The 16,304-nt window shown below is 41.2% G+C and overlaps 1 protein-coding gene across 30 annotated transcripts in view; it reads right to left on the bottom strand.

Moving 5' to 3' along the window:
- The window catches only part of DTNA (dystrobrevin alpha), a 355,063-nt gene that overhangs the window by 170,171 nt on the left and 168,588 nt on the right, over positions 1–16,304 (bottom strand). The gene's annotated exons all lie outside the window — the stretch shown is intronic.

Here is a 16,304-nt window from a genome sequence, read left to right as displayed (position 1 = left end):
ATGTGGTTAAAGAGAACATATAGCACAATTATCCAGGGGGTAAGAGAAAAAGAATACTGACGAGGAGCGCCTAAGCGGCTCGGTCCGTTAAGTGTCTTGACTCTTGATTTTTGCTCACATCGTCATCTCACGGTTCCTGAGATCAAGCCCCATATTTGGCTCTGAGCTGACAGCATGGAGGCTGCTTGAGACTCTGTCTCTCTCTCTCTCTTTCTGCCCCTCCCCTGCTCACGGGCTCTCTCTCAAAATAAATAGTTTTTTTTTTTTTTTTATAAAAGAATACTGAAGAAATACACAATTGAGAAAGTTGTCTGAATAAATGAAGACAAGTTGACAAAGCAGTGTCTGAAATGTCATTGTATATACCTACATGAATTTCATGATCGGAATGAATGATAAAGTTTCATTTGATAGCTAAACACGCCTTACATAAATTGACCCACACTATAAAGATATTGGGCGCTTTGGACCCTCCTGGGTGTCTGTGGTGGTAAACACTCCATCAGTAGCGATCACCTAACATCTCCGAGGTTCTGGTACGTGACACCAGGGAGTTCACTGGAGTCAGCCTGGGAGGCATTATCCTTCTCCATACTTCACACTGGTTAATTCTCCATCAGGCCACTGCATTCGGTTTAGAGCCTCTCGGTGACATGTGAAATGGAGAAACTGGAGAAACCATCATACAAGGGGGGAACAATGAGCAGGAAGGGAAGTCGCATAAAAGCCGGCCAGGGAGGCACTTACGCATGTGAAAGGCTATCTGCGCATAAGTAATGGTGAGCAGGTGGTCTTCATTTGTTTACGGAAGGCACCACGCTATGTGTTCGCCAGGTGAGACATCAGAAAGGACCCCTGACATAATAATAAAACCAGGGCGTGTAAGTAACACAAGGCGGAGAGGCCTCAGCTCCTACTTTGTTCATCACAGATGAATCGCCACTCACGTTCATTATACAGGTAACGACACTTGACCTCCCAGTGGAGACACAATTCTGTGTTCATATGTTCCTATACACACACATTGAGAAGACAGAAACCTTCAGTCATACATCAGATTCTGTGGCTTGCATTGCCCACCCATACGATCACACTTGTGGCACTAATATGCAAAGTGTAAGAACAACTCTATTTGTTCATCTATTCAGGCTCTATGATATCTTTGATAAACATTGTAGGCCGATTAAAAAATGAGAGTAATCAAAAATATTTTCTAATCACTTATAACCCCACTGGCCACAAGTAATAGTTTTGAATTTATCTATTCATATCTGTTTCTAAGTACCTATGTAGCTTCATTTTAAAATGGATTGTCAGATAGGTGAAATGGCTGGTGGGGATTAAAGAGTACACTTATCACGGTGAGCACGGAGCCACGTATAGAATTATTGAATCGCTACATTGTACACCTGACTCTAATATAACGCTGTATGTGAACTAGACTGGAATTAAAATAAAAAAACTTAATCAAATTAAAAATACACAGAAACACACTTTGAGAATGGTAAAAAACAAAAATGCAAAACAAGAGAGAATAAAACGGATTGCTACCTTTTTTCTTTTTTTCTTTTTTTTGAGAGACAGAGCATATGAGCGGGGGAGAAGGACAGAGGAACAGAGAGAAAGAAATCTCAAGCAGGCTCCACGCTCAGCAAGGAGCCCAATGCGAGGCTCAATCCCACAACCCCGGGACAATGACCTGAGCTGAAACAAAGAGTCGGACAGTTGAGCCACCCAGGAACCCCTAGATTGTTAGTTTTAAAACTGCAACATTTTCCATATTCTAAAGGAGGCTACAGGCCTCATGACTACCTTTGAGGAAGAATGCTCTTTTTTTGGGGGGGGGGGAAATAAACTTTAAGGGGCTTATGTTTATATATAAACTAGTCTACAAGAGAGGGATGAAGGAAGAGAAATTAGGTCATCCTGTGAGACAGAGGAAAACGCTCCCTTCACTATGAGTTGTATAGCTGAAAGACTGTGAGTTGTTAACCGGAATAAGAAGGGTTTGGGGACTAGATCCAGGGAGGATGGGTGTTGACGTTCTGGACACGGGGAGCAAGGTCCAGGTCAGAGGGAATTCCTACCTGTAGGGGAACCAGGTTCTAAAACATGGTGGCCCAGGAGGAAACAGCCAATATGGGATCCCTTTTGAACGGTATGACTATGGTCTAAGGAATAATGATGCTGATGACTAATTTTAAATATTCTGAGTTATAATAGCTCTGTTATCATCAAGATTTTAGGAAAGCTTTGAGAATTGCCCTTAGCTTCACAGTGAGTAATTAAGTCTGTGTCCATGCTTGGAATGGGGTCTAAAGAAAGAACAGGCTTCCTGAGAAAGTGGTATTTGAGATGACACCTGCGAAGAATGGGGAGGAGTCTTTGAAGCAAAGGGGCGAGTATGTGTGAGGTCTCTGAGAGGGGAGAGAGCCCAGTGTGCTCAAGGAACACAAGGAGACCAGTGTGTTTGGAGCGCTATGCATAAAGGGCAGAGGGTCATGGCATGCAGACGTTGGCAGACCAAGGATTTGAGGGATTCTAAAATTTATTCTAAGTGCAGTGGGGAGGTTTGAAGGATTTCAAACATGAGAGGAACATAATCCAACTTTTATTTTTTACAGGAGTGTCCTGGCTATGGGGTGGAGAACGGACAGGAGAGGGGCAAGAGTATTTAAAGAGCAGCCAGTCTGAGGGCCAACTGTGGATTCTGAACTAAAATGCCACCAGTGGAGACACTGAGAAGTGTACATGTTTGAAATATATTATGGAGACAGAATTGACAGGACCCCAGTACAGACTGAATGAGGGAGGACGAGTGAGAATAGAATGGAAAGAAGGGGTGCTTGGGTGGCTCAGTGGGTTAAGTGAATTACTCTTGATTTCAGCTCATGATCTCATGGTTCCTGAGACAGAGCCCCATGTTGGGCTTTTTGCTGATGGCAGAGGGGTGGGGGGTGGGGCGTGGGAGGGGAAGTCTGCTTTGGATACTATGTCTTTCTCTCTCTCTGACCCTCCTCTGCACGCTCTTGTGCTCCTGCTCTCTCTCTCTCAAAGATAAATAAACATTAAAAAAAAGAGTGGAAAGAAAAACTCCCAGCATTCAGAAATAAATGGAGGTGCCATTTACGACAATGCAGAAGTTGGCTACAGGAGCTTGTTGCGGGAATGCGACAATGGGTAAGCAAGGCAAAGTGCTGAATTTGAAATGTTTCTGAGGCACTGCCTCAGTAATGTCACATAAGCTGTGTCTATATCTGCTTGAAGCCATAAAGACAGGGCCTGAATGGAGATGTACATGTGACAGCTGTAGGTGCAAGAGACTTCTGTAAAGCCAGGGGAAAATATCCATGGAGAAACGTGCCCAAGACTCCTCTCCAAGACAGAGGTTCGGGGAGGTAAGAGGAAATCCTTGTGAGTGTGTTTCTATGGAAGCTGAAGGGGAGTTCTTCAGGAATGAAGGGGTGGTCTTTGAGTTGAAAGCTACTGAGAGGCTGAGTAAGATGAGAATGGGAAAAGCATTCATTAGCTTTAGAATAGGGAGATAATGAAGACCTCAATAAAACCCCTTTTCATGAAAGGGTGAGGGACAGAAGAATGGGAGGTGAGGATGTGGACTCAGACTGGGTAAACCAGTTTTTGTTTTTGAGAAAGCTGGATCTGTAGGGGAGCAGAAGTAGGGCAGCAAATGAAAGGAAACATGAAATCAAGGGGATGTTTCAAATACAGGAGACTCTAGAAAATATTTACATGCAGAAAACAGCGGTCCGCTAAGGGCAGACAGACTGATGACATGGGAGAGAAAATGGCTGACTGCATGTGCACAGTCCTAAGAGGGTAAAGGGGGACCAGATACAGAGTAAAAGTGCAGAAATTAATTCTTCTGTGACGTGAAGGGAGAAGGATGCAGATGAGGGTATGTGTGTACATTTGGGCATGGAAAGAGGGAGTTCCTTTCTAGTGGCTTCTGTCATCTCAATGAAGTCAAAAGCAAGGTTGCTAGCTCAGAATGAGGAATGGGGAGAAGGCTTTGATGCAAGGGGAGAAATAATGAGCTAGTCATTGTGGAGAGTAGAATGAGCGGACTACTGAAATAGTAGGACTGCCACGGAATGTTGCGAGCACATCTGACGTCGTGATCATGACTCTAGGATGCTCAGTCGCGTGGCTTTCTTTGACAAAGCTCAGCCAAGTAGGTGAAAGTACAGGAAAGGCAGGTAAGTGGGTTCATCTACTTGGCTTGGCTGTTGCCTGGCGAATAGACGGTAGGAAAAACATGCAGGGAGGTGAAGGTACATAAAAGGCAACGGACCATGGAATCTAACCAGGCAAGGAGGGAAGTAAAAACACAAGGTGGTTGTTTGATAGTGAGAAAGAATAAGGACAAAAAGACTTTGTAACGAACACAAAGAGTTGCAAGTGCGGAGATCAGAACAAGCTGGAGGGGGAGGATATGGTGTTTGGAGAGCGAGATATCTTGCTTTCTTTTCTGATGGTGCAAGTGGTTCAGAGAAGTAGATGGCTGAGGTCAAATGGAGGGATTTATTTCTGGATATGAGGAAGGTATTGATTGGATCATCCACGGGTATACTGAAGTTATCAAGAATAAAGCACCTAAGCAGCACCAATGAAAGTTCTGTAGGAAACAGATCTAAGCTCTAATCCTGTGATCTAGATTTTGTATGGTGGGAGGTACTGGTGGCTTTCTTCATCACTGCATTGATAGAGCTTCCTTAAGTATTAATTCAACACCAGAGGAAAACAGCCGAGAAAGGTGGAAAGAAACAAGGTCCTGACCACAAGATCCTTTGAGCCTCTGAACTGCCCTTATTTGCAGCCTGACCATTCCTATTTTGTTAAGCTGGCCTGAGTGAGTTTTCATTTTTTTTTTGTCACTTGCAAATACAAGGCATAAACTAATACAAAAGCGTCTACTTCACAAAAGAGAAATACATGGACATATAACGGATTTGTTGCTTACCTAATGTCCATTTTTCTTTGCTGGTGGAATTGTTATCTGTACTTCCACCATAGGTCACGAGGAAGGGTCAAAGTCAATCACTGCTATTGCAATCACCTTGTCAGCGGTGCCAGTAAAACATAAAGGAAAAGCTGCTGGGGTGGGGGGGGGTGTAGTGGATTGAGTAGTGCGAGGGTTCATTTTACGTGTCAATTTGACTGGGCCATGGTTGCCCAGATATTTCATTAAACATTATTCTGGATGTGTCTATGAGGGTGTTTCTGGATGAGGTTAACATTTGAATGGGTAGATTTGGTAAAGCGGATTGCCCTTCCCAACGTTGAATGTTTGAAAAGAACAAAATGCGGAGCAAGAGAGAATGTGCTCTCTGCCTGATGGTCTTGGGGCTGGGACATTGGTCTTCTCCTGCCTTCAGACTCAGACTGGAACTTACTTCATTAGCTCTCCGGCTTCTCAGGCCTTTGGGTTGCAGACACAGGGGCTTCCCAGACTCCATAATTGTGTGAACCAATCCCTTATAAAAAAATCTCCTTCTCTATATATCCTATTATAGCTCCTAATACAAGTAGTGGCCCTAAAAACTTCATGGTCACCAAGAAACTCAGAATGTGACCTTATTTGGAAATAGTCTTTGCAGATGTAATTAATTAAGGAGCAAGAGGAGATCCTACTGGTTAGCGTGGGCCCTGATAAGAGGAGACGACAAGGAGAAAGACACACCCAGAGAAAGCCATCGGAAGATTGGGACAGAGATTTGAGTGATGCAGATACAAGCTAAGGAAGTCAACGATCCCTGGAGCCACCAAAGTTAGGAAGAGGCAAGGAAGGACTCTTCCCTAGAATCTTTAGAGGGAGCATGGCCCTGCCAACATCTTGATTTCAGAATTCTCTATTTTAGAAACTATGAGAGAATAAATTTCTATTATTTCAAGCCACCAAGTTTGCAATCATTTGTTATAATGTCCGTAGGAAACGAATACAGGGGGCTTCCGGGAAAAGTCTCTTTACTCAAACAAGAGGCTCATGGGGAGAAGAGAAAAAGTTGATGGACAAGGAAATGGCAAAAGGTTCCATGTGGCTGGGGCACAGGTTGAGTGGTGAGTCAGCTCCCAAGAAGAGCCTGAAGAGGTTGCCGGGCTCAGCGTGCTATCACCGGAAGCATAGAAAAGCAGCAGATGCTAGACTGTGTGAAGGACCAGGTCAAGGGAATTATGAGTGGAGAAGCAAAACCATTCTCTGAAAACAGGTCTTTGTTTTCTTTTTACATGCTACAGACGATGGCCTTCTTTTTCTGCATGTGTTGGCTAAAGTGAATTGTCCGCTTCCTGTTTTGTGATTGTCCACATTCCCTGGGGATTCTGCACTGCCTATGCCCAACTGCTGCCCTTGCTCTTGGGGTAGTTCAGACTCCCCAAGGGGCAGGCAATGAGCAGGAGAGAGGGCTTCTCCGACAGGAGAAATCAGCTTGTCACCCCATCGCCCTCAGTGTGAGGAGACTGCTTGCTACTCAGGCATCTCTGTTTCATACAATCAAACGTTTGGTGCACAATTTGGTCCTTTTTACACTCTATGCCCTGACCTGAAATCCCATCTTCCCCACTAATGTCACCTTCCAAAGAGGGACGTTTTAAAGTGAAATTTCCTTTTTCAGGAAGACTCTGTCCCCTTCAAACACTGTCATCTCTTAGCCAACACAGGTTCCTAGAACCCAGTCACTCACTCTGGACGTTGACAGGGGACAAATGGGCTGTGATGAACTACCCTGTCAGCCTGCTCCGATGACACATATGCATTCTAACGGGGACCCTCTGGAGACGCAGAGTTTCAGACAACACAGGAGGCAGCTGATGCAGGTAGTTTTGGATCGAGGAGCATAGTGACCTGACAGGAGCTGATCTTTGGAGCCTCATCTACTTTGAATTCAAAATCCACTACCTGCTGACTGCATGGCCTTGAGCAAGTTGCTTAACCCCCCAAACCTCGATTTCATCATCTAAAAATAAGGGTAAGAGTCGCACCTACCTAACAAAGTGGCCGTGAAGAATAAGTAGCTAACGTATAAAGACAACCTAATGTGGAGCCTGCTGTGAATCACTGTGGTTCTTAATATTTCAGAGCAGGGGTTCTCAACCTGGATGCTACTGACACTTTGGGACAGGTAAATTCTCTCCTTTAGGAGACTATTCTGAGCACTGTAGGATGTTAAGCAGAATCGTGACTTCTACTCACTAGAGGCTAATAGCATTCCACACCTCCTCCATCCCTGAGACATGACAATACAAATGTCTACCAATATCACCAAATGTTCCGTGGGGGGCAAAATTGCCCACGGTTGAGAACCACTGCTTCAGAGTCAAATGGCAGGTCTTTGCACATCTCTTAATAACAGTGGATGATGATTTTCTGCCTTGCCTCGATGTGGGGTAGAGGCCACACAAACGATTTGGTTATGAGTAATAACATTTTTCCTACTTCAGTAAAAAACTATTTTTTTCCGAGCACTGAAGCCTGTGTGTCTTGTCTGGTGTGCTTCTTCAAATTTTCCTCTCTATGGGCAAGGGAGGTTGAAACACGTTGTGAGGGTGGGATCTGACAGTGGAATCACTTTCCAACACTGGCATTCCTTTGTTATCTTATTTTCCTCCTTAAGCACTCATACCCATCTCGCTTCCAACTCAATAGGACGGTCATTACTATTTTCACGAAAAATGTAATGTCCCCCTCCTCCTTTTCTTGAGTAAAATATTTAATGAAGGGGCCACATTTCATCCTGGGTGTTTGGAATCCCAGGCTTACAACCAAGTAACCCAGTTAGAACAGAATGGCATTATAAGGATGCACTTTGATTTGCTGGTTGTGTTTTCTTCAGAAGGCATCAGGCAGGAATTTTTTATTTTGTGGGTTGATTTCACCATCCAGCTAAACGTGCTCTTAAGTCTACCCAGTTTCCCTTTGCTTCTACATTTCTTTAAAAAAATTTTTTTTATAAATGTTTATTTATTTTTTGAGAGAGAGAGAGTGAGCAGGGGATGGGCTGAGAGAGACGCACAGAGAGCTGTCAGCACAGAGCCCAATGTGAGGTTCAAACCCAAGAACCATGAGATCATGACCTGAGCTGAAGTCGGATGCCCAACACACTGAGCCACCCAGGTGCCCCACTTCAACATTGCTTTTTAAAACATTGGCCTTTCAGGGGTGCTTGGGTGGCTCAGTCAATCAAGCATCTGACTAAGGCTCAGGTTTGCGATCTCATGGTTCGTGGGTTCGAACCCTGCATTGGGCTCTGCATTATGGAGCCTACTTGGGATTCTTTCTCTCCCTCTCTCTCTGCCCCTGCCTCCCCCTCTCAAAATAAATAAACTGAAAAAAATAAAATAAAAGGGAAAGAATCCCTGTTTCAGAATCCTTAAAAACTTCAACTTGAAAAAGGTAATACTACCAAAGAATTGAATAAACACTGAAATATTGTCCTTCCAAAACTGATCAAACAGAATCTAAACATTTAGAAAAAGCTGTTTGAGAAAGTGAGTCCTAGCAGACATTTCATTCTGTATTCTGTAAAAAGTGTATCAAAGACGTTAGGCTCTGGTCTTGTTGCTTTTCCAGTCATTCTCCTTTCCCCTATCAGACCATCTAGAAGAACATCATATTAAATGCTAATTTTCATTTTTATGATTTAATGAGCTACTTCTGAGAAAGCTACTGTTTCGCCAGCCCATTAGAAATGTCTGGAATGGCGAGTGCTGAATTAAGCCTTAGGTCACCCGGCTGAAAGTAATGTCAGTGTTTCCGTTATTCATTTATGTTCTTTAGCCCCTCGGACACACCTCCACTGGTTACTAGGCAACCACAGCTTCCTGCAGTTAGTATACATTAAGCATGAACTCTATGCGTGAGTATGGAAAGGATCTGAATATCCGAATGAGAAGGCAATCATGAGCTGCACTGGACTATTATCTTTGTTATTATGTAAGACAAAATATGGGGAACTTCACTATTTATCAGAAAGTGGATTAATAATACCTTACCGAAAAGCTTTCATGCTTACAGGTGCACCCGTACACACAATAGCCTCAGAGCTGGCGGATATGGAAAACCTCAAAGGAGTCCTCTTTAGGAGATGGAGAAATCCCTGTTAAGAACTGTGTTTAGGACAGGAATCTGTAAGCCCTGCTTCTTAGGCCCTTTCACTCCTTGTACGGTGGGAAGGGAGAATCTAGGAGAGAAGGGGAAGGGTTTTATATCGGGATAATTTTACCACTGTACTTAAGGTCTGCCAATGTTCCTTGCCCAAGGAGAATTCAAAGTGCCGTGGGGACGTGCCAGCGACGCAGGTGGGGGCGTGCTTTGTGTTACTCACGGCGGCACTGTTGGCCACGTAGGAGGTGTGTGAACTGAGCGGGGCTGTATCCGTGCCGGATAAAACAGAACTCTACTGAATTGAGGTCATGAGAGGCTCATTTGCAGTGGCTGAATTGGGAAGAATGTAGTCTTATCTGGTGATGAGGCTTTTTTATCTTCAAATGTGCCTTTCGTGGATGCTACTACTCTGGGAAGAAATTCAACTTCGGAAGGGAAACCATGTGATACTACAGTTGTTCATATATATTAGGAAAAGGTGGTGTAATAATAAAAACATGCTCTTAGAAAAAGACAGCCACCCTACTTATCTACGCAACTACAATTGGAAGAATAGTATGATACGCACACATAAACACAGAAAAAATTCCAGCCTACTGTTATGGAATTGTAAGGAATGACAGAAAAGAGAGCTACATTATTCATCTATCTTTGATCATTTGAAACTATCAGATACACTGTGTAATATTTTCCTGAAATAAACTGTACAGATTTAAAAGTCAGGTTCTGAAAGTTACAAAAATCAATTGATGGTTAAAATACAAGCGCAAACCATAAGCTGTCACTCACACGAATGCACTAACATTAAAGCACATTACGATGAACTTTTGTAAACACACCATAACCCTTAGTTTTTGATAGGAAAGCATTGTTCCATCCATTCTTGTGATGATCGTGGTTTTAAAAATCCTGCTTACATATGGTAAATAGCATTCTGCAAACTCTTCTGGGAAATTAAAGGGGAAATCAGCACACAAAAGAGAGAACTCAACAGGCAGGGCCATAACCGGGAGCTGTGAATAGAAGTCTTAGTTTTTTTTATATATTTATATATATTAAGTATATATATATTCTATATTTAAGAATATATAAGTATATATATAATATATATATAATATATATTTATAGAATATATATATAGAATATATATAAGTATATATATTATAGAATATATGTAAGTATATATATTATATTATATATATTAAATATATAAACAAATATATTTATATATAAATATATATATATTTTATATATAAACTCTTTCTCACTCTGGAATATTAACAAGTTATCCACATAACAGTAGTAGACCAAAGACACAGGCCTGTCTCTTTTTGTTTTACTATACGGGGTATTTATAGATGGCACTATTTTACATTTTTCTAAGAAAGGAGTACGTTGCAATCACTTTAGTTGCCATTTTTAGCATCACATTATGCCTGTCAGCACCTGGACTATTTTGGTATTCCCGTTAAAGGGCCGTTTATGGCTTTTGTGCTCCGGCTTCACACACGTGCACACCAGACAATACGCAGGATGTGAGCCAGGAAGACATTTCTGGTTTTGCTCAGCCATATGTCCAACACCTAGGAAAGCTCCTGATAGTTCTCAATAAATACTTGATGAATGGTAAATCTACTTCTTTGTCTTGTGAATAAAACCAAATCAACCTTGTTTTCTGAGTCTTTTCTTACACCTAGAAACTTCTCCTGGAGGAAAATAAGATCAAGAGTATAGAAATACTGGCTCATTTGTTGTATGATGGACAGGAGTTTGGTGGTAGGAGACTCAAATAGGTCCTCGTTGCAACTTTGCTGCTCATTTGCGGGGTACTACTTAACCTCTCGGCCTCAACTTCCTCAAATGTAAAATTAGGAGTTGCTATGTGGCCCTGAAATTCATATGTTGAAATCCTAATGCCCAGTGTGATGGTATCAGAATGTGGGAGGGGACTGTGGGGTTGATTGGGTCATGAGGGTGGAGCTCTCATGAGTGGGATTATAAAGAAGGCCTGACAGAGCTCCCTAGCCCCTTCTGCATGTGAGGACACAGACAGGAAGTGCCTGCTTTGAACCAGGAAATGGGCCCTCGTCAGAATGAGACCACACCGGTGCCCTAATGTACTTCCCAGCCTGCAGAATTGTGAGAAGTTTCCATTCTTTATAACCTACCCAGTCTTTGGCATTTTGTTATAGAGGCTTGAATGGACTAAGAGAGGGGTCTAGGTGAAATAATCAGAAATATCCTTTCTGATGCTTAAATTCTGTGATCTTAAGACATAATCGATGGCAAATCAAAGTAGAATATTACCTGAAATAATTATGCCTTATTTATCTCAGGCTCCCAGGTGCCTAGCACAGAGCCAGGAAACATTAAGAGATGTGTAATATATTCTTAAAGAGCAAATGAGCGAATGATCATTATAGGTATAAATGTGGCCTAAGCATCGTCAAAAATTTTCACCAATGGAAGAAACCCTTCTCTATGGATACCGATATTTGCAATTAAAATGAAGTCAGAAGATTGCTGTTTGCAAATTTTGAGTTTTATTCATACCAATTATTTTTCTTATACATGATAATTGAATAGTGTGATTTTTAGAAAAATTCAGAACACGTTTATGTACCCTCTTAAGAAGTGCTAAGCATGTCATTATGTCTACAGAATGATTAACTTTGTATCCAAAACAAATTTTTTATAATTAATTACAAATATTCATTTCATAAATATTTTTAAAGAGAAAAAAGAGAGACAGAAATCCTTGCCTTAAAAAGCCCCCAGCACTGGTGGTGATTCTATATAATGCACAGCCCTAAAATTCTATCAGTCGACAGCATTAGACATCATCTCCAAGCTTACGCTCACATCAATACATGAGGTTTTTGCACAGTCTCAGAACCACAAGGTGCTGTATCGTTGAAACTCTTGTTGAACAGAAATATTGCTAATTTTGGCATCAACCTAAACATAAACTTATTTGCCAATGAGAAAAAGATCTGGAGACTTAAAAATAGCTTATTCCTCAGGAAGTATTTTAAATGGAAAATTCTAGCATTATCTTATATACATATTCTTATAGGATTAAATTGCAAAGCTTTTTTAGTGAGGTAGTGTGCTGCAGTGGAAAGATACAGCTTAACATTCTCATTCTGCCACTTAGCAGAAATGTGACATCGGCAAGTTACCTACACTCTTGGAACCCTACTATTCTTATCTGAATACGAAGGGAAACAATAGCTAATTTGAGAGGATAATATGAAGTTAGGTAAGATAATGTTCATGGAGTCTCTGGATTGGTGCTTGGCACACCTCTGTAAGGTCCCCTTTCCCCTAAGGGAGCTCACCCTTTGCTTGTAATGCTGGATGAAGTGTTACGATCTTTACCACACTGGAAGCACCGAAGCATATCTCAAAATAACGACCCTCCAGACTTCATTCAAAACCAGAAATGAAACTACTGTGAGCTTGGTATAGGCGAATCAAAGATAAAGAAAAAACTTGGCATTTGTCCCTGAAGAAAAATTTGGAGGGAAAACAGACAGGCAACGTGAGAAATGACAAGAGGCTGTGAGTGACTGAATGAGATCGCTGTTCTCTCTACCGTCTACAATTGGAGCTGATCTCCTGGTAATGGCTCAAAAGGCTACGTGAATTCTGAGAAGGACCGATGATGATCTGTTGACCCAGGAGGAGGTCATCAATGACTTAACTGAAATGGTAACAGCAACAGCTGTGATGTGTCTCCAAAGATGACTGGGGTGTTGCAAGTCACTGGAGAGTGCATGTGTGCATGTGGGTGAGAGGGATTTGGAGAGGAGTGTGGGTGACGGGAGAGTCCAGGCAGAAAAACCAGCATGAGCAAAAGTAAAGGCTCAGAGAGTGTGGCTTAGAGAGGGCAGATCACGTGATTCCTATGCTGGCAAAGACCAACCGATGAGGGACAACAGTAGGCCTTGAGACTCAAGAGGTCTGCTTGCTAAGGAATACACGAAATATTACTATATTTATTATATATTATATTTATATTATAAATATTATAACTTGCTAAGGAATATACGAAATAGATTTTGTTGATGGTGCCCCCAGCACCAGCTGTGATACTGGAGTGGCCCTAGTGTATTAATCATATTGGCTACTGTTTCTTGGGCTCCTACCATGTACCAGGAACTGTGCTTTGTTGTTTATGGATATTATTTTCTAGTCTTCACAACAACTTATACATAACTTTTCAGGTTAAGGATCCGAGGCTCAGAGAGGTCAAGGAACTTGCTGCTCAAGGTTACATGTTCTTCAATGAAGCAAATGAAATAAAAGGAGAAATAGGATTTTTAAAGTACTCATTTCAGATAAAACCTTTAAAGTATGGAAATAATGAGATTTGAATATAAATTAGGAAGTTGATTTAGACAGTCACGTTTTAAAAGAAAAGGGAGAATAGGAACGTTGAAAAGGGAGAATTTGTGGTGCAAGCGAGGCCATTCACGATTAGGGCGAGATCTCTTAACACGGGCATGTTTTGAAATGACGTAAGGTTTTTCATAATAAAAAATGTTGCTCTGTGTTTTAAAGTTAATTGATGATTCTATTACATGAGAGACAGTGAACATCATAATTAAGTACTCAGGGTCTGAAGCCAGACTGTCCAGATTTGAATTTTTACCCCCCAACTTAACCACAGGCAGTTTATTTAACCTCCCTGGGCCCTAGTTTCCTTATCTTTAAATAAGGAAATATAATATTACTTATGTCATAGGATTGTTTAAGCATGAAATGAAATATATGTGTATATAGAATATTGTTTGGCATAAAGTAAGAACAAGTAAGCATTAGGTATCATCGCTTTGGGCCTTAGTCTTTCTTCACCAACCATTTATTTAGAAGTTATCTACAGTGAGCCAAGGGCTGGGCCAGCTTCCAGGAATACCAAGATGGATTACAGATGACTTCTGCCTTTAAACACATTTGATTTTTTCCAATATCCTACTTTGTGGCTCAGCAGAAATACTACTGACTACATCTTGTTTAAAGCACTTTCCTGAACTATTTGGGCAGCCGTGATTTAAAATCTCCATTGACAATGTTGCTCATTAGTGTAAGGACTCACACCTCCACTCCTCCTACCCTTCCTCCAATATGAGGAGGGGTTCAGCCTGAGCTATCTTTTATGACATGTGTCCCTTGACCCACCAGGCCACGTTATGAAGTTAGTGAGGTTATTTCAATAGGTCCCCTCCTACTTATGTGAACCAAACCTCCAGAAGCTGAGTTTCTGCATCACTCCCTCAGAAGTCTCTGGCTTGCTAAGTCATTAGACTTATGTGTGATGTAGTATGCATTATTAATGGATGCATTTCTTTCCCTGAGAGTTTTTTTTTAAAATATGGCTTTATAAAGCCTCATTTCCATAAGCTGGAGAGAAATGTTAATGATTAGAACTTTCAGTGCTGCACTAAACTAAGGAAGGTTTGTTTTGAGAACATCAGTTATTCATTGCTTAAACCACACCACAAAGCTATTCACCCCTGTGTCTCTCAATTTTAGGTTATCAAGGGATCCAAGTCATTCTGCTTGTAATGGCATTTTCACATTGTCTGAAAGGATCCTCAATTAGGCATTGCAGGTTTACCATTAACATTGTTTGAATAGATGAAAATTGTTGGTAGGAGGAACACCATGTCCTTTTGAATGTACCCACAAAACATTAAAATGGACAGATTAACAGTCACGATAACCTCGGAGAAAAGACTGAAAAGGAAAATGCCTCCATAAATAAGTGAGAAGGAAATGAAAAAGGCAAGGTACTTGCATTTAAAATAACCAAGTGAAGTGATTTTGTGAAAAGCTACTGTAATATCAAGGAAGCCCTTTAGAGTAGGGTGGTTGAGACAGTGGTAAATTGTTTACCTGCCAAAAAAAAAAAAAAAAAAGACACAATGTGGCATCTGATCACTTAGCATTCCAATATAGCCAGTATTTAATATAGGAGATGTGAAATGATCAGATCATAGGGCATCTTTAAGTAGCAAACTATCATTACTGAAAGAGAAAGGTCACATCCATAATCAAATAGATTAAGTCTAGACTTAAATGTGAACGCAGGAATGGGACAGAGGCCCTAAGGAGCAGTTCTCATCTGTAGAGAAGTCTGTGCAATGTGAGTATTTAAAAAGTAACAATCATATTTGGTGCATACCTGAGAATTTAAAAATCTTCCCATTAATTTGATATGTAAAATAAGAATACGACAATGATTTCCTCAGTAGCAGTGAATTAACGCCACAACGTTGTACAGCTTAGAACATGGCTTCAATAAATTAAGTTAAATTTTTTTCAGTGTAGAAAAACCACCCAACTTTACATTTAACTTGAAATGCATTTCCTAAGAATCATTTTCCTTGTGAGAAGCAAGGAATCCCTGTTCTCTGTTTTCCCAATAATTTTGGGAGACATTAATGAAGGATTTGTTGGTCAATTTCAATCTAACCAGAAATGAGAAAACACTCTAAATATCTTAAAAAGATGGAATTTAACCTAGAGAAATGGTTACCTGGATGATGGAAGAACTGAGAGCTAGACAGGGGATAGTGAATGAACTTGGAGATCAGCAGCAGGAAGCCAAAGGCATTACCACCCACGAGGTCTCAAGGGAGAAAGGGAAAAGGTGATACTACTGGAGCTCAGAGTTCAAGGTCACTGGGGAAGCTGGAGACAAGGGGGTGAGTCTCAGGGCAGAAAATACAGCCCATAGGGGTCAGCTGCCATGGAACCAGTAGAGTAGGAGCAGGGAAGGAATGGACTAGAAGGTAAAAACAGGCACAGACCAGCAAAACTGGAAAATAGAGTTAAGTAAAGACGTTTCTCATTTTTATTTTATCCTCCAGAATGTTACACCAGACAAGTTGATTTACTGATATTTTCAAAGGGCTCTAAGTTTAGCTCCTGGGAACCGCCTTCAACAAACATCTTGTAAATAAACGAAATCACCATTTTAGTTCCACACGCAATCTCAATAAACCACATTTACACACCCTGAAGATTGTGAGAGAATGAGCCCCTTCGCTTTGACGTTAACAAAAAGGATAAAGGAAGCAAGCATGGGTGTCTTTAGGATTAGATTTAGAAAGTGGTCATTGCTCTGTCAGTTGCATTGTTTTATTCAGAACTGTGAACAGAGGTTTATTCTGCT

This window comes from Panthera onca, chromosome D3 (assembly GCF_046562875.1).
Source record: "Panthera onca isolate mPanOnc1 chromosome D3, mPanOnc1 haplotype 2, whole genome shotgun sequence".
In the NCBI taxonomy this organism is placed as follows: domain Eukaryota; kingdom Metazoa; phylum Chordata; class Mammalia; order Carnivora; family Felidae; genus Panthera; species Panthera onca.
Note: the sequence above shows the minus strand (reverse complement) of the source record. Positions and strands in the feature narration are given on the sequence as shown.